We start from the raw sequence: 20,003 nt of genomic DNA, 5'->3' as shown, positions 1-20,003 counted from the left end.
TTAGTATATCAATGCTTTTAACTCAGGCCATGATTACTAGTTGGGCATGTATACATTATATAATCACACCATGTATCACGTGGTGATATCCTTCTAGTTTATTTAACATATGGGTGCAATTTTGGAGGTTTAATTGCACCTTCCACAAGTTGGCAATACATCAGAAACATCCATAATTATCAACCACAAGCTAAAATACTTGACAGAATGCATATATGTTTAGTCATTCTCAGTAGCAAGCGACCTCAATGGGCTGAAAGCACATCAGCTGCTTAGCTAGCTCTTCATTAACTTCTTCTTTTACTTGTGCTCTATATTCCTTGCCATCATTAGCTGTAAAAGTAAGCCCATAGTAAATGACACCTGAAGGGGATTTCGAGGTGGTTTTTATAGACTCAATCATCAGATTGTTGCCTGTCCTTTTTTTGTAGTCTTCCTCTACAAACTTTTTGATCTCTTCAATCTTGGAAGGATCCATAGCAATCCAATTATCCTCGCGCTCACATTTGTTCGGCAACGTGTTAACCTCTCCACCTGGCTTCAGTGTAGCATCGACTCCAGCGCACTGACATTCTTTCACTGATTTCAATTAAGAAACAACAACATTTTAGTCCCAAGAAAATAAAAAGCTGCGTATTCTTTTATGCATGAACATGAAAAATCAAAAAGAAAACTATATGCATATTCTTTTATACATAAACCTATAAATGCATGCATGTAAAACTCAAAGAGTGAAAAATACTGTAGTTAGTTGCACCTTCAGTCATCTTGTAGTAATTGGTTCAGAAAGTGTTGGGAATAGGTTATTGTGGTTAGTTATTAGAGGAACAAAACAAAACAGGCTCCTACAATTTATATGCGACATATTGGGCCTAAATCCCCTTTATGCCCTTTGTGAAAAATTGAGAATCAAAGTTACAAAAATTGAATTAGAGTACTACTTGAGGAAATTTGACATATGTGACTGAGCTGAGTTTCAATTCCTATCGTTTCAAGAAAAAAAAAAAGACTGAGCTGAGTTCAAGAAGTGAAAGAATAAACTTGCTGTTCATTTATGGTACCTAAAAGTATTTAGAGTCCCGAAATGTATGAATATAGTTCAATGACCATTTTTTTTGTTTCTTCCAATTGATTAATATTTATGGATTAGCCATTAATGTGTCCTGTTTTAAAGTTTAAAGATCAAAGTAAAAGTTTGAGTATAATTGGAAAGGTAAAGTGGAATTAATAGACTAAATTAATTAACCATTGGCCAGCTAACAATTAATTTGTGGTAAACTTTTGATGAACTAAAAGCTTTATATTCAAGTTTAAATTGTAGATGAGCTGTATATGCAGTTAAATGGTACAAAATGCATGTCAATGTAGGTGTAATCCTTTTGCCCAATTACTTGGATGAAGTAATGCATAGAATGTGCTCATTTGTAATTGTCCCCATCTTAGATTCCTTGATAGCTTAGATAGAAAGCAAGACAGCTTTTGTGGACAGAATTCCACTAAAGAATCACATCATAATACCAGAAAAATCCAAGGGAATTTCTAGCTATTCGAAATGAGAGGCATACATACCAAAGCTAGGGATCTTTATCCTCTGCCCAAATATACGATTTTCCTTTTCCTACTTGGCACTTATCCAAGATAGATGCCCACTCCATTGACTTTGAAGATGGGTGGTAATCATTTCAAAATGTCTTTTATATTGATGTAAAAAAGAATTATAAAAGAGGGAACTCTCCACAGTCGGCGACAAAGGAGCGAATGGGTGCTGTATTTTTTATAAAATTTTCATTAGACGGCAACAATTTATAGTTATTCTTATACTATTGGAAAATGAGACAGACTCAATGGGACTATTGAAAAATTTAGAGTGGACTAAACCATTTCCAAATCAGACAGTGTAACTGCACCCGCTGGTAGAAATTGTTAGGAAATCCTAACTTGAAAATGCAAGCAGGAAATTTCGACCCCTCCCCTCTTCTACCGTGGCTTGATGAGACTGATTTAAATTGTATGACCTAATAGTTCGAAGGATAAGGCAACAAGAAACTAGAGAAATGGATTAGGAGTCTCTACGATTGTCAATGACAATTGTATAGTGCAATGTAAGTACTGATACAACAAAAATGGACACTATAATAATAAATGTAGACACTAAAATAATAATGTATAAAAACATAACAAAATTTTTTCCTCATCAAAAGTTATGCCCCAAATTCAATCCCAACCCTCCAATTCCAAAATATTCCATCTCAATTAATAATTGCTATTTGCAATCCATACTTGGGAACCATCGGACTGGTCTTGCAAAGAATAAGGAGAATAAATAGGCATGGTAGTAACATATAGTAATTCAAAGACAAACAAGGCCTACAGCCACAACCCATTAGTTAGCTTCCTACCTTATTTGTTTAGCTCTTCATCTTGTTATCAGTTATCCAGGAGCCTCACATGGTTAGCATATAGGTCATTTTACTAGCATATTATGCATCTCGACTGTTGGCCTTTTATGTTGATTGGCATGTGTGATCAATTTACCTCTTCAACTTGCTTTAGTATAGCATCGGCTTCAGCAGACTGGAATTACTTCACTGATTTCCATAAAGAAACAACATTTAAATCTGAAGAAAATAATTTGCTACATATAAATTTTCTAAGAAGAAATATAAATGCATACCTGTAAAACCCAAAGACTCGAAATTACCGTAATTTGTTGCAACTTCTATTAGTTGGCAAATGGATGTGACTTCAGCCATTTGCTAGTTGGTTGCCATTTCAGTCATGTTTTCTTAAAGTGTAATCAGAAATAGATTGTAAGACCAAAGCAGACTTCTAGAATTTATAGGCAATATTATGAACCTAAATACCCTTTTATGCCCCTTGCAAGAAATCAAGAATCAAAAGGTACGAAAATAAACGAAAGGGATATTGTTGCAATGTTAGCGATGAGAGTCATGTAGGAATTAAATATTGCCATATTTGCCAGAATAATGTTGATTCATCATGTAGGCCAACTATTTTGTTCTCAAATATGATGAACAACTTGATTGAGTTGGGTCATCAAATTTGCTAGGTTAATTTTTGTATCCTTGAAAGAAAATGTACTAAGATAACTTTGAATCCCTATGTTCTTTATTAGTGTTTAAGAATATATTGTAAATGCATATTATGTGCATCACTAAAACACAGAGACACGTGCAGATCTACGTACGTTTATAAGTACTCGTGTGTGTATGTAAACACAGACTATGCTGCTAAATACTGAATTATCAACTAGCCAACAAAGCTAGGGATTAATATTCCAAATTGAACTTTGATAATCAAGTTTAAATAGTATATGAGCTGTAAATTTGGTTCTACGCGCTAAGTGCATGCCATCGGTCAATTTTATGTTAGCATAGGTGTCATCCGTTTGCACAACTACTTGGATGAAGTAATGCATAAAGTATACTCATTTGTAATCATCCATTTGAGATTCCTCAGTAGCTTTGATAAAAGCTCTCATAAAAAGTAGGGTGTCAATCACAATCCAATTGTATTGAACCGCCCAAATCTGTCCATTAATAAGCGGATTTGGATATGTAATACACTTTGAATGGGTTTACTCTTTGGATTAATCTTTTCTACACTGACAGTGTATACACTATCAGCATTAGATGAATGACAACTATGCAAAATTTGAATTTGAAATTCAATTTTTGTACACATGTCATGAATCCAACGATGATAGTGTATACACCGTCAGTGTAGGAAAGATTTACTCTTGTTGGATTAATCTTTTCTACACTGACAGTGTATACACTATCAGCATTACTCGAACCCGAGATCTCTCTTGCCCTACTTGATTATTCAGCTATCGATTAGAAAGCAATGTGATTTACTTTTTGGAGTTGAAAATTATTCGTTAATTTAGGAATAATATATTCAGGTTCCTTTTTGTTAGTTTTCGGACTATTAGTATTATAGTTGAAAAAGGATTCTAATCCTTCTAGTTATAGAAAAAGACGTGAGTATTCCTTTTCTTTAGATAGAGAATAAGGAACGAATATTCTCCGATTTTTAGTGGCTGAACTCTTTTCCGAGTCAGGTGATAATTGAAGTTTTGATTCAACGAAAACTATAAAATCTAATTTGATTTATTTGATTTATTTATTTATAAGTATTTATATATTTTCTGTTCGTTCTTAAGATGATTGTTTCGCATAATTAAACAACTGGCCACTATTTAATTGTTCGAATAATCTATTGCCATCTAAATTATCAAATCCATAATTGTTTGGTAGATTTAGTGTTTATGGTGAGTAATATACAATAGTAGAAACTTTCGAATATATGTCACAAGAATATATAATCTAATTTAAAACCGAACTTGTGAGTTTGTTGGTTAAAACCGGTAACTTCTCTAATAATTAATACTGTCAATAAGTTAAATCCAAAAAACTCACTGAGGGTTGCGTAATTGGCAAAGAAAATAATCACAGGGATTATTGTGGTTATCGAGCTAGTAAGAAGAGATAAGTTATTAGAGTTTGTTAACAACAATAACCAGTTTATTTATAAATAATTGATTTTATCTTTGTATCAATGATCAGTTAAATGAACCAAAAGTCAAGATTAATCCTTTGACTAGAGATTTGTCTTTTATTAGTTTAGCTTTATTTAATTTTGTATTTTTGTCTTTATTTAATTTGACTAATTAGATTAATTTCCTATCAATTCCCCTTTTTTATTTGTTGTTCTCTAAGAAAATAAATTACCCAATCCCTATGAATATGACTCTACTCATCACTATATTCGGATTATATTTTTAAAGTAGAATTTTTTTTGTTGGTTTGACACCCAACAACTTGTCTAAACTCATCTGAATCACCCATTTAAACATCTCTAATAAAAAGCACTAAGCCCTTTTAACAAACAAACTTCCACTAAAGAATCATATCATAATACTACAAAAACAAGGCATTGTCCAGTTATTCGGAACTAGGAGGTGAAAACCATGCGATGCTCGGTGAGAACATCCAAAGTTGCCTAGTTATTGCCCGGTTCATAATTTGTTGAAATGGTTGTGGATCTTCAATGGTATACAATGTATATATTGTTGAAATGGTGGTGGATATGCCATGGTAAACAATGTATATGTATTCATGGTTGTGTAATTAGAAGGCATAAAGCGTGTTAGAAAGTTATTGAAATATAGCACTAAAAGAGGTTAAATAAGGTTGTTATACAACAATTTTCAAAATATAATCCGCGATAGCTAGACATGATCACAATTGGCCAATATGGACAGCATTGGTAGGGACACATCTGATAATGCATCCATGATCTTGCCACTCATATGAGCAATGGACAATTGAGCTTGAGTTAACAAGGTGCAAATGGTTGACTTCACATTCATCCCAACATCTATGCTTCTCTAATTCTTGTTGTGCATAACCGAAGTCCAACCAATAGCTTCGGTTGCAAAATACAAGATTCAGGATTCACTAAAGAGGTTAAACAACTTTTGGATGCAACTCCTCAAGATCATGCTCAGTGGACAGCTAGCGCCTCAAGAGTTTTTCGGTGAAAACAACAATGGAGAAATTGAGGGAGCAAGGGCTGAGAGTGTATTGGCATCGATTGGTATGGGAAAAAAAATTTATTCCTAGACTTGCATTTATGTTGTGGCTGATATGCAAAAGAAAGTTGAATACTCGAGATAGATTAAAGAATTGGTGTATGGCAGTGGAGTCAACTGATTGTGCACTATGCTCTACAGCTGAAGAGAGCATTTGATCATCTGTTTTTTATGTGCAAAACTTTATCCAAGATTTGGGAGAAAGCTCAGAAAATGCATGTGGCATTTAGAGGGATTGGCACGCTGGAGGGGGAGTTTCAGTGGGTATCCAAACATTGGACTGGTGAGACTTTTGTGCAGCAATTCAAAAAGCTTGTTTTTTTTTTAGCGATTTATCATATTTGGAGGGCACGTAATGCTGCTATGACATGGCTGATGATGTTGATGTTGAGTTAACCAGATTGAAGCAAATAATTTAACGAAACTCCAGCTTAGTTTTTTTAAACAAGGATTAGTTTGGAAAAAAAAACAATCATGAAATCTTACTCTATTCGATCTAATGGCCATAGAATATTAGATTATTTTATAAATTTACTAATATATATTGTTTGATTATATATACATCGGTTTAGGTAGATTGTAGTATGGATTTGGATTTAGGTATGGACTATAGAAAACTAGACCTTGGCCAGACCCATGACTCTCTTACAGGGTTTGGATCTAAGTAGGGCCTAGATTTGAGAAATTAAATCCAAATCTTACCCAAATATATTAGTTCTGGGTTGGATATGGATAAGATCCAACTCATTGATACGCCAATATACATGTATGTATGTATATATGTGTTACATTCAAATAACTACATTGACATATTGGATTTATCACCACAACTTTTTTTTACAGGGCAAAATTTGGATTTTAGCAAAAAGGAATCAAGGAAGTTGAAAAAGACAGTATGATTTTAATTAACTTGTAAATAGGGATCCTAACACTGTTCATTCAATAATACAGAAGAAGAATTTGGATGCTAATTACAAAATTATCCTTGTTTGACTGGGTTTTCTAGCAGCTGCATTGGTTCCAAGTTAACCAAAAGTTTATTTTGTAATACCGATCCTCTTAATAAAATATTCGAAGGATGACTTTTATAACCTAAGAAAGCAAATGAACTAGCTTTTTTTTCTAATTTTTTAAATGAAATACAAATCTAAACGATATGCCTCGCACATATAGGGATAAGGGGATACTATAAGAGGAAATATCATACAAATGAGAAAAAATTATCTAAAATAAGAAAAATACATGAAAATACAATGAATGACATACAAAGGATGAATCTAACGCCTGGACGGATCCTATAGGTCTAACATTAGACTCATTTATATAGATCCTCACTAGTATTGAACTAGTAAGAAAGCATGAAATGGTCACAATTAGTATTGAACTAGTGTGGTGACGTTATGCACTCATTATTTATAATAATAAAGTATAATTAAAACAAATATACACATATTAGCACGTAGAGCACATAGCACATAAGTATAATATCTAGATGTCAAGTTCTAAGAAATGCAAGTAAAACACAAAAGCATATTAACCATATAAATATACAAAATCTATCTGTTATATCAATGAATCTAATTACAATCTAAAATGGGGGAATAAAAAAACATATCTAACCTATCTATTACAATTGGGGAACCTAACTACAATTTAAAATGGGAAATATAGATGATAAACCTATCTAATCTATTTATTACAGTTGTCTATCTAATTATAATTTTTTGTGAAAAGGAAAATATAACCTATTTATTACATCTTAGGTATTCGAATACCCTCCAAATAGTTACAAAACTTAAACTAAATAAATGTAAAAATGAATATGAATTTAAATTAAATAAATAAAAGAAAACACATAAAAACATATAAATACATGGGAGCACATAAAATCATATAATCAGAATTTAAAGGATAATAAGGTACCTCTCTTTTGAAATTGTGATTAAATGAGAGAATGTTACCTATTCATGTTCAAAAATCAACAAAAGGATCAAGGCGTCAATTTAATTGAAAATACTTTAAAAGAGAACACAAAAGTGTACTAAATTCACATTATTACACAAAAAATGCAAATGATCTTAAAATACTCAAAAATACAATTTAAATGCATGCAAGAGAAGCATAATTAACAATTAAAAAAAGGAACCAATTATAATTAAGATATCAAAAAAATATTAGGGACTAAATGTGACGACCCCACCTTCCCCTAGGGCGTACCCTAGGGTTTAGCGAGTCGCCTGCCCAACTCTCGTCAGGACTTACTCACTCGTATCTCGAGATAATAACTTACATCCATAGAAACTAAATAACACAACAAATTCAAACTTGATATATACATTGATGTTCAGATCCAACTACAAGGCTCATACACGCCCAAATACATTAACGAGTTTACAATCCAAGTACGAACAACCTTAGTCGGGTGCTAGTGTGTGTACAATTTCAAAATTCAAAACAATTAGACTACGCTAGTCTGTACACGTCTCACGCCTCGCTCGTATCCCTTGTAAGGAAAACAAAACTAACGGAGTGAGTTATAGCTTAATGATGTTCCAAATAGCAAATTAGCCATTAATTAACAGTAAATGTAACATAGTAATGAAATAGCGAGCATAACAAGTCAAAAAAATGAGCAATACACTTGTACAGCCAACATTTCATAATCAGTATTTCACATAAAAGGATACAGTTGCCTTGGTAAACCAGTTCCACCATAACTTGATCAAATAGTAGTTGACACCCCGTCAACTTTCAAGTAAAGTAATTAGTCCAGTAGTACACCACTTAACTCCAATCTCCGTCCACCAACCAAACCCCTTACCGGGCCCGAACTCCAAGATAAACACTGGTGGTAATACTCGAGTATACTGATTAGTCAAGAAGATAACACTCCACTCGACAACACTATATACCCATGATTCGTTATCTAATCGACCAAACTCTTGCTATCTCGACTCGATTAACTAGCCAGTAGGATTTGGGGTCCCTAAGAAGTCGATGAGATAACATCTCCAATCAACTGAATCAAGATTAAAGTACGGAGACAGGAATGAGAGGCACCTCCCACTCGGATTGAGTGTGGTACATGCTACCGCTCCAACACTTACAAATCAAGCACAAGTATATCAAGTCAATTGCACCAATAAACACGTACATATCACATTAGGGCAAGTGTGATAAAGTACACCCTTGCCGGACCAAATCAATCAAATATCATCTGGCCACAATGGTCAAGCATTTAATCAAGTGTCATGTTCAATCAAGTATTTGGAAACACTCACCAAAAGATGTAGTGTCTTTACGGGTCACGTTCGGGTATTACTTCGTGTTTGGAGTCCAAATTTGCGATAAAACATTGTTTAAGAGTTTTAAAAAATAACCGAGGTTCGAAACTTAAACGTTTCGTTTAACGATAATCAAGTAATTGAAACTCATTTAGAGAGTATTCGTAAAACTCATGCTCGCTCTTAAAACTTTGAAACTTTGAAGCAATTATACGTTGAAATACCATTTGAGTTGAAGAAATGGAGAAAACATATTTCTCTTAGTCGTAAATTTCATTTTTTCACGGGTACAAGTTTCGGCCGAATTCTAACTTATATACCTCTATGAAAGAAGACTTGAATACCCTAGACAATTCAAGTGAGATTCGTTCCCGAATCCTTACTCAAGTCGCGGTACCTCTACCTAACTCTCGAGTGAAAATTTAGGCAGCACGCCCTATGAGTTTACCTATTTTTCAGTCATTTATGGCTTCATTATTTTTCTAAATTCAGCCCCAAAACATACACAAGCAATGTTACCAACATAGCCCTTCAATTAGGCTCCACAATAGCCTTTCAATAGGCTCAATATCATTCAAGTACAGAACAATACTAGAAAATGGTCCGGAACTAATGTTTAAGACAATTAACAAAATCACAGGTTTGACGTCTCTTAGCGTTTCGGTCACAACCGAAGCTACACTTATTGGATTGGGATGTACTTTATACCGTTTCGAAGCTAAGACAAAGGGTTACAACTTTCATGAAGACAACTCAACCCAGTTCACAATTGATCTAGGTCGAATTTACAGCTTACAGAACCAGAATGTCCTTGTCAGTATGGTTGTCAGCACTGGATTCAAATGGCACTAACTCAGACTACACAATTCCGATTGAGGCGTTTTCAGATGCGTTGGAAATTTGAAACATAGGGCTAAAAGTTATGTTTTGGGTAAATGCTGATTTAATATGGATCAAAGTGAAAAATGAAGCCAAACATGTGAAATCTCAAAACTGCCCACTGAAACGTACATTTGGCAGTCAAGGGTATTTCGGTCATTTCACATGTTACAGTGCTCCGATTGAGATGAAATTTTACAAGAAGCTATAAAGCACCATTTCCTACAACTTTCATGTTTTGACCTAAGCCTGATTTGGCCTCTAACATGGACGAATGATTCTGGTCAGAAGCAGGGCAGTTCAAAGCTTAAAACTGGAATTTAATGCATTCAAGGTATAAACTTCTTATTCATGTATAGAACCACTACTCCAACTCCCTATCCAAGCTTATTCACATCATATTCTATATAAGCAACAAGAAACACAACTGAACAACTCAACCCTAACTCAAAAATCCACCATAACCATCAAAACTACTTAAATAACTATCATTAGCTAAGAATATGAGTTGCTATACCAACTTAAACAAGATTAAGGGTAAGAAAATGGAAAAACAGCCTTAATACCTTGCCAAAGATGCTTTCAAGAGAAACCTTAACCTTTCCTTCCAAACCTTTAGCGCACCAAGCTTCCCAACTTCTCAAATAAGAGGTTAATCGGTTTAGAATTTCGATTTTCACTCAACTAAGCTAGAAATCAAGATTGAAATGAAGTGGTTTTTCTCTCTTTTTTTTTCTTAAGTCTCGGCCCTCTATGAAGCTTATGGAGCAAAAATGAAGCTCCAAGAAAGGTTAAGAAGCTTGGTCTTAAATTGTGTCAAAGAGGGTTGGATGGCTTCCAAGTGTCCTCTCAAGATCATCTCACAAAATTTTTTCTTTTCCTTGTTTTTTCTTAGTCAAATATTTCGGCCATCTTGAGCTGATGAGGGGCTGATATTTATGCATTAATAAAAATGAGATTAAGTTAATAAAGTGGTAGTCAAGTGGTGTGTTCACTCGGTAACAAACGGTACCCGACGGTTCACACCGTTTTTCCTTAACTCGCACGTACTAGGGTTTTTACTTACAATTTACTAACTTATTAGTATTACTTCTAATCACACATTTAATATCATTTAAAACTCACTCTTAATCACTAAATTGAGTACACACTCCGTACTGATTACTCACACTACGAAAAGACGTAAAAATCCTAGTTTATCTTAACGATGAAAGAAAAGAAGAAACCCTTGGTTCTATGATTAGTTGTAGCAATTGGAGAATTGAATGTGTAGTAAAGCTACTGTAAAGTAATAAATTCCAAATTAAAGGGAATTTTAAGAAAAATATAAGGGATTTTAAAGTCCTCACACTAAATTACAAAAATAAAAAGTTTTTGAGGTCAAAACATAATTCTTAAAATGATTATGGGAAAAATTAGATAAAGATAAAGTTTAGGGATCAAATGCAATTAAATTAAGGGTCTAAATGAAAGAAAACTAAAGTTTTTGCTCCATGGTACAACTAAATTAAGGGTCTAAATGAAAGAAAACTAAAGTTTTTGTTACATACTAGAATTACCTAAAAGTTTAGGACTCACATTGCAAAAATTGTTTTTCTGTTTATAGGAAGATTCTTAGTGTTTAGGCCATACACAATTTGGCCCCAAAAAAAGGCAAACTATCTCATTTAAACAAATGGGCCTAATTTGTTGTTTAAGTATGCTAGAAAAAACAAAGGTAGCTAATTTTATTCCTAAGACCTGACAACAAGCCCAATAAGCAATAAACACTAGCCTACACAAATTAAAAGAAATCAAGATTTTTCTCAAGAAACCCATTTTTCAAATTAGGAAACCCATTTGATCATTTCTAAACCTGGAAACTCACAAGACTCATCCTAAATATCTTCCAGAGGACAATAGGCAGTCAAATAAATGAAGACCAAGGCTGGGCTATATTAGCGGCAGTTTAAAGTTCCCAAAAAAACAAGAACAACTACAAATTTAATTAAACATGCAAAGAGCAACTTAGAAGCATGATGAATCTATTTACATCCTTATGAAACTAATAGGCATGCGTATGGATCAAAAGTCACTTGATTATGCATTTCCAAAACCTAAGACACAAGTTCCAGCTCTCCGAAGCTTACTAAATGTTAGTTGTGGCCTTCCAATTTGAATGTAAAAGATCCGGAGTTGAAGTCTTTCCTCTGCCCTTTCCTTATTTTGAGCAATACTTGTTGAAATTTTTTAACCCGAAAGAAAGAACCAGGGGGAAAGGGAGAAGCTGAGAGAATGCGAGCTTGTGTGTGTTAGTGTTTGGTGAAAATTGAGAGAGAGTTCGTGTGTGTGTGTGTGTGTGTGTGTCTGAGAGTGAGGAGAGTTGTGTTATTTTTTGAGTTGTGTGTGATAATGAATTCTGGTACCAAAAGAAAAAGAGGAATATCGGAGGTGGAGTGTTTTTTTGGGTTAATAGTACATTTGGTGCAAGAAAAAAATAATTGGTGTGCGGATCTGAAAACATTTTGTTAGAATTTTTCTTTTCTTTTTAATTTTCAAAAATAATAAAAATAAGAAAATTCATATTAGCATATGTGAAAATAAATTATCAATAGGCAAGTAAATATTGCAATAAAATATTAAGAAACAAAAATAAATATTAAAAATTTGGTGTCTACAATGAGTTATGCATCTTTTAAGTATCAAGGGATGAACGTCAAATTAATGCAACTTCTTAACTCATTTGGCAAAAAAAAGATTCAAAAAAAATACTTAGCACATTTTTAAACATATAAGCCTATAAGAAATATGTAATTCTTTCATCTATATTTCAAAATTCATATTTTTAAGTTGTACTTTTCAGAATATCTCATATTGAGATAGCTAAAAGCTAAAGCCTATGTGGCCTTCTACGTAACTTTATTTTGTAATATGACCAAATATTTATGTGCACACAAACTAAAATGGGAGTGCACAAACTATTTGATTATGTGTGCACAAATTGATTTTCAATGTTGTCGCGTCCCTTTTTTCGGGATGAAAAATAAAAGGTGTTTACAAAAGATGTGATTTTATTTTAAAACAAGTGAAAAAGGACCTAGAATGGAACTTAAAACAATGCGACAATTTGGGTCCAAAATTTAGTCTAAAAGGATTTTTAAGAAAAATAGGAGTCGCTACTTAGTATTGAGTTTTGGTGTACCAAGTCACCCAAAAAATATTTTTAAATAAAATAAAATAAAACCCTTTTCGACAACTCCAGGTTTTTGAAAACAGAGAAAATAAGTTCGGGAGTCACGGTTGAAGAAAAAGAAGGCAAATGTTCGATTATCTCAAATCTAAGGCATCCTTTCAACCTAGTCTAAGCTAGTTGCGTGGTTTAGTCAAAATTTTCTTAATCTAACCCTTAAATTTATCACATTTGGATGTTTTCTACATGGATGCAAATCTAAATTTATAAAATATCGAAAGGGACAAAATATTCATTCAAGGGTTTAATTGATACCAATCGCATTAATTGCGAAGGCTAAAATAATTCCTTAAAGGAGTCACGAATATGCGAATGATGAAATCAAAAGAAAAGAAAAGAAGAGAAAAGAAAATTATATACATAAGGTATAAGTGATCAAAGAAAAAAGAATGCAACATAATGGGTACGGGGGGCAAAAACTCGTGACATAATTTTCTTATACAATGATTAATGGAGTATTTAAACTAAAGAGTTATAATCACCTATACCCATGATCAAAGAATAATTCTCCTAATATGAACAAGCAAATGAACTAACTTATTCCACAATTTCTTAAATGAGATACAATTCTAAATGATATGATTAACACATATGGAGGATAGGGGGATAATAAATAATAGGGAATACCATGCAAATCGGAAAAGATCCTAAAAATAAAAATATGCATGAAAATGTAATGGATACCATACAAAAAATGAATCTAATGCGTGAACGATCTAAGGGTCTAGCATTGGACTAACTCATTCCTAAAAATCTTACTAGCGTTGGATTAGCAAGTGGACGAAGGGAGAAGCCACAACTAGCGTTGGACTAGTGTGGTGACCTCATGCATTTATAATACACAGTAAAACAAATAAACACATAAGAGCACGTAGCATATACACATGTAAGCATGATATCTAGATGCAAAGATCCTAAAGAAACGAGTAAACACGTAATCACACAAGCATGCAAGCACACAAACAAATAAAAGCGAATAAAAACCTAACTATTACATTTGGGGACGCTACTACAATCTAAAGGGGTAAAGAATAAAAAATAATAACCTAACTATTACAATTTGGCGTTTAATTGCCTCTCAAATAATCATCAAAAATTAAATTAAATATATGAAACTTAGAACGAATAAAACAAATCACTAAAAGAAAATCACTCAAAACATGCAAATTCACACATAAAAACACATAATAGCACATAAGAGAATTTAAAATAAAACAAGAAAATACCTCCCTTGAAGTAGTAGCTAATTGGGTTTGGTTTTACCTATTTAACTCCAAAATTAAGAAAATCATAAGGCACCAATTTAATCAACAAATAAATCATAACAAATGGAAATAAACATGAAATCAATCAATTGAAACACTTAAATGAAGTGTAATCAATGATTATAGAAGAAAAGCAACTTCTATTTAAGCAATCAAATCTGTTAGGGACCTAATTACAAAAATAAACAAAGTTATGGGGTCAAATTATAATTGTCACAAAGATTTGGGGTCAAAAATAAAGAAAATATAAATTTAGGGACCCATATGAAATTAATCTAAAGACCTAATTGAAATCAATTTAAAATATTCTGGGCCATAATGAAAATACTTGAAAGTATAGGGACTGATATGCAAAAATATTTTCTTATTCCTTAACAAATCAGGTCACTAGGCCATTTTCTCATTTCTTTGGGCCAGGACTCCCAAGCCCACCTGAAAGCCTCGAGAACAAGAGACGGGCTAGCCCATTGTTTTTGTCAAAACAAACCCAGCTGAAATGCTTGGGCTTCAACTCCCAAGCCCATGCGTAAAACCCAAAAAAGATAACCAAAACCCAAGTCAAAAACCGAACTAAAAACCCACCAGAAAAAATTAGTAGTCCAACCATTCTTTTTCTTTCTTTTCTTTCCTTCTTTTTTTTTCTTCCTTCTTCCTTCATTTCCTAGCCGTTTCTTTCTCTTCTTCTTCGGCTTCAGCTGGCAGCTGTCAGTGGCGCCATCGCCGGACCGCCGCCGGCAAAATTTTCCGTCACGATTTTTCACCAAAATACACACTCTCACTCAATTTTTCGCGTAGATTCCATTTCCGAAGTTATTTTTTACAAAAAAGGAAAGAAAAGTGATCAAAATAACAAAAGTCGGTCTAATTTTTATTTTCTTAAAACCTTTAAACCTCCACCAAAAATCATAAAAAATATGCCAAAACCCTCCTTATAACTTCTACATTACAACTATAATCTTAGTTTGACAAGTAAATAACAACAAAATGATGCATTAAGTCAAAACAGCCCCAAAAATGAAGAAAATATTTCAATGCCTTTAAAGCTTAAAACTCCAAAAAATTTAGATAACCAAACATTTCCAGGCCTGGTGCTAGCTAACGGTCATCCGTTTTGACAACAACATGCACAATATTCAGCTTTTTAATCCATTTTTCCATTTCGATATTTTATCAAACATTTGGCATGCATTCATAGCACCGTTTCTTTTTTCTTAATTTTATACAAGTTTGTCCCATAAAAAAACTTCAACAACACCACAATAGCAACAAAAATCAGTGAAAGAAAAGAGACAAATAGGTAGCCAAATATGCATTTAATCTAATTAATTAAAAAGGAAAAGCTGGAAAAAAAAATACCTCAATGAGGTTGTGGTCCCTTGACTAAAATTTTGAGGAAGTTCCAAGCTCTTTGTCCAACCGGCGGCTGCCTCCTTGTGTCTGAATTGTGTGTGGGTGTATTGTGTGAAGTGAGCAAAGAGGGGGATATGGGCGAGAGTGAGGGAGCTTTCTTTCTTTTTGTTCTATTTTCTTTCTTCTGCCCAAGTCCGAGAAAGGGAGAGAGTGAGCCGTGAGCAGAGTGAGGGAGTGTTTTCTTCTTCTTGTTCTGTGAGGGAGAGAGCCGAGAGATGTATATGGGAGAAAAGGTGGGGAATTGGTTTTTTTCTTGCTTCCTTTTTTTTTTTGTCTGTCGAGAGTCCCGAAAGAAAAGGCCGAGAGAGAGGTCTTAAAGGCAATCTTAGGAGTCCTTCTTTGCAATTTTTTCTCTTGGATCCGTTGCCTCTTTTTTCTTTCCGTTGCTTCCTTCCTTTCTCTCGTATGCAATGTTTTGAAAACCGGACCGGACCAGCCGGTTCGACAAGTTGAACCGCGAACCGGCCATGCACCGGTCCGGTTCAATGCTCTGGTTGACTTTGCCAGAGAACCAGTCAAACCCGGTAAAAACCGTGAAAACCGGTGAACCGTGTTGACCCGGATTGAACCGGTTTTTGAGTTTTCCTTTTTTTTTTTTTTTTTTTTTTTTACTTTTTGCAAAATGCTTCTATCAAGATTCGAACTCAAAACCTTTGCAATAGAAGACCAATGTAGTAACCATTACACCATCACATCTTATTTGCTTTTTTTGATAACTTATTTATATAAAACAAACATCTATATTTCATTTTTCCATTTTTTTTACAAAATCTCATCCTCTCATGACTCTTTCTTTTTAATCTTCAACTCTTTCTTTCTCTCTCATCTTTTCTTTTGTCACTCCATTTTTAATCAAATCTCATTAGTTTTAATTTATTGATGTTTTCTTCTATCTTTTAATTTTGTTTTTGCCCATTAAATTGGAAAAAGTTAAAAAAGAATTATTTTTCTTTAAACCAAATTATTTAATGCCACAACCACTCACTTTTATCTCATTTTTTGTTTCTTATCAAATTTGCATTTCTATTTTCAATTCTCTTAACTTCTTTCGAACTCCAAACTTTCTTTTTTAAATTACAATCTTTAAATCTCAAAGATGTAAATTAAAATTTAAGTTCACAATGTCAAATTCTCATAGACGTGAATTTTGTATAATTTCAAAATATTGTGATATTTTTGGGTTGGATTTAAGATTTTTTTGGTAGATATAATTGAAATTGAGATGAAATTTATTTGTTTTAACTTATAATTTAAATAATTTATTTTTGAAAATCCAAATTATTCAAAAATAGTGAACTTTTCATCATAAAAAGTTTTAAATTAGTTCATTGCAGGTCTTATTTTGTGCATATATATTTATATAAATTATTTTTAAAAAAATTCATTGAACCGAGGTTGAACCGGTCCGACCGGTTGAACCTCGACCCTTTCACCTCACCGGTTCAATTGACGGTCCGGGTTTAAAAACATTGCTCGTATGCTTCGGTCAAAGAGGTGATGGCCATCATGAGTCATCATGATGGCTCATGATGACTTCCTTTTTTTTTTAAATACAAAAACTAATTTTTTTTCTTTTGTTTATTTTTTTATTTTTTTAAAACAAACCTGCAAATATAAGAAAAATGCACAGTAAATTGCAAGAAAATAAATAACTCATTAAATAGAAAAAATTTCAAGAAAACATTAAAATTTGACAAAATTTTGGTGTCTACAACTTGCCCCTCTTTGTCTAGAGTTTCGAAGAAATTCAAGACAAAGACGTAGACACCAAATTACTTACCTGTTTCTGCGCCAACATTTGGTTAAAATTATTAGACAGAATGATGCAATAATGTTACAGAAAACATGACCGAACTCATGTAGAGTTATCTACGTATCCCGCCATGAGAATCAGGTCAAACGTAGTTTGAATACGAGTGAATCACAATGAAACATGTGCATTGACCATCTGTGATCTTTGCAAAGTTGAAGAAGTCTGAGCTCTCGGAACTTCTAACATGAAACACAAGATAACTGAGAAAACAGAATTATTAACCAAAACAGTCAAGAAAAGTATATTGTCATAATTAGAAAAAGATGCGCGGAGGGACGCGGTTATGCTCCAAAAGGAATTTAAATACAATTGTCGAGAAGGGAGGTAGAAGGGTGCGCGGTGGACGTTGAGACTCACCAGCGAAAATTAAATTTGATTTCAAGAAGGGAGATAGAAGGGTGCGCGGTGGACGCTGAGACTCACCAACAGGAAATTAAATTTTGTCAAGAAGGGGGATAGAGGCGTGCGCGGTGGACGCTGAGACTCACCAACAAGAATTTAAATTTGTCAGAAGGCAGATAGAAGGGTGCGCAGTGGACGTTGAGACTCACCAACAAGAATTTAAATTTGATCATCAAGAAATAACAGATTGGTGGGATATGATATGAACCCAATTAATAGATTGGTAGGATACGATCCGAGCCCAATTAAAATAATAGATTGGTGGAATATGCCCCGAACCCAATTGATAGATTGGTGGGGTACGTTCCGAACCCAATTGAATGATACATTGGTGGGATAAGACCCGAGCCCAATTGAAATGAAATATTTTCAAATGAAATTTGATTGTCAAGCAAAGGGATGAGGGTGTGCGGTGGACGCTGAGACTTACCAACAGGAATTTAAATTTGTCAAAAGGGAGATAGAAGGGTGCACGATGGACGCTGAGACTCACCAACAGGAATTTAAATTTGATTTTCTAGAAAAAGATGCGCAGAGGGACGCGATTACGCTCCAACAGGAAATCAAATTGTCACGAATCCAGATTGTTCAATGGAGTTGAATCCAAACCCAAATACTTAGTGGACTTATAACTTTTCTTGATTTTTCGAACTTTAAAAGAGAGGGAATAATGATTTTTCTTTCCTTTCTTCAGAAATGCACAGCGAAACTTGAAGATCAATCCTTCTATCGGTTGCCCCAGTGTGAATCATGCTCAACTGAACCAGTATTGTGTCACACAATTTTTTCCTGCAAAAAGGGGAAAAAGAAAAGAAACAATTGTGATAGAAATAGTGCCACCACCATGTGATCCCTTTGCCTTGAGTACCATGTAAACATGAGTTTTAATATCAACAAATTGCTCCCTTAGATTTGGTCCACAACCTCTTCAGAATCATTGCAACCTTCTAATATCAATTATCCAGACTTTATCATCATAGGACCTTCAATTTCATGACTCCTTTGAGATAAATTATAGAGGGTTGTCTTTTGAATGAGACCCAATAAATGAGAAACATAAATGATAAAAAAAATGTATTATGCATCATGCGATAATGCTGATATGAAATAAATAATGGTATCTAATAAATACAATAGTAAAAAAATAAAAATAAAATTGTTAGATTTATAAACACGGGTCCAAAGGTCAAAAGTTGGACACATATTTAGAGGACAGCCTTTGATGAAGATAAGTGCTCCATGTGACCTCTTCGACGTCATCCATTTTAGAATTCATTGTTGGCAAAAGAATAACAGTATGAAAGAGACGCAAATCAACATAGTCACCAGCTCTCAGACGTCAGTATCTTTTTCTTCGTTGATGATTCTCTTGTGTTCCAAAACCCTATCTCAGTGCCCTTTCGGGTTTTCACTAAGGTTACCCCCACCCATTTTCTTTTTTTTTTCTTCTTTTTTTTTTTTCTTTTTTTCTTCTTTTTTTTTTCAAAGGTGCCTTTTCAGGTTCTCACCTTGAGACATAGACAAGAACATTTTAACCCCAACTGTATCAATCCAGTCATATTTTGATAATTTGTGGCATCAGTGAGACAAGCATCTCTAACATATTTCAGAAAAGTTGTATTTATATCATTTGCCAATTGATTAAGAAAATTTTTTTCTCAAAATACTGCAAAAGCTGAAAGTAGACAACTTTGAGCTCTTGTAACTAGGATTGGATGAAATAGTGAAGGAAATGTTGAGACTTGAAAGTAGATCTTATGATGGGTTTGCAATCATTTGAAATAGCATTCTTTCGAAAACTTGCTCCGATCTAAGGTTGAAAGAGATAAAATTTGCCCCAATTTAATTCTAATCCAATTTTTCTATTTTTCTTTTTGCTTTTTTCCTTCTTTTTTTCTTCTTTTTTTCACTTTTTTTTTCTTTTCCTTTTTCCTTTTTTTTTAAAGAAACAAAATTGCCCCGGTATGGGGGTTAGTGATCTTAAGGGGCTGCCAAGTGAGAAAAAAAAAGAAGGTGATGCTGAAAAGTCAAAAGGGGAGAAATTAGAAATAGGATAGGGAAATGAAAAAATGACAGGAAGTATGCCTTAAATCCGTCTCTTACA

At 33.6% G+C, this 20,003-nt stretch overlaps 2 long non-coding RNA genes across 2 annotated transcripts; both read right to left on the bottom strand.

The window, feature by feature from the left end:
* Positions 1 to 75: 75 nt before the first annotated feature.
* LOC113702372 (uncharacterized) lies at positions 76 to 1,032 on the bottom strand. The gene is made up of 2 exons (XR_011818079.1): positions 758 to 1,032; positions 76 to 579 (listed from the first exon to the last, which is right to left on the bottom strand). It is a non-coding gene; the product is annotated as an uncharacterized lncRNA (long non-coding RNA).
* Positions 1,033 to 7,890: 6,858 nt separating this feature from the next.
* Positions 7,891 to 16,010, bottom strand: LOC140010911 (uncharacterized). Its single transcript, XR_011818111.1, has 2 exons — positions 15,631 to 16,010; positions 7,891 to 14,272 (listed from the first exon to the last, which is right to left on the bottom strand). It is a non-coding gene; the product is annotated as an uncharacterized lncRNA (long non-coding RNA).
* Between the last annotated feature and the right edge of the window lie 3,993 nt (positions 16,011 to 20,003).

The sequence above is a fragment of the Coffea arabica genome, chromosome 7e (assembly GCF_036785885.1).
Source record: "Coffea arabica cultivar ET-39 chromosome 7e, Coffea Arabica ET-39 HiFi, whole genome shotgun sequence".
NCBI classification, from domain to species: domain Eukaryota; kingdom Viridiplantae; phylum Streptophyta; class Magnoliopsida; order Gentianales; family Rubiaceae; genus Coffea; species Coffea arabica.
The sequence above is the reverse complement of the archived record's forward strand: the minus strand, read 5'-3'. Positions and strand labels throughout refer to the sequence as shown.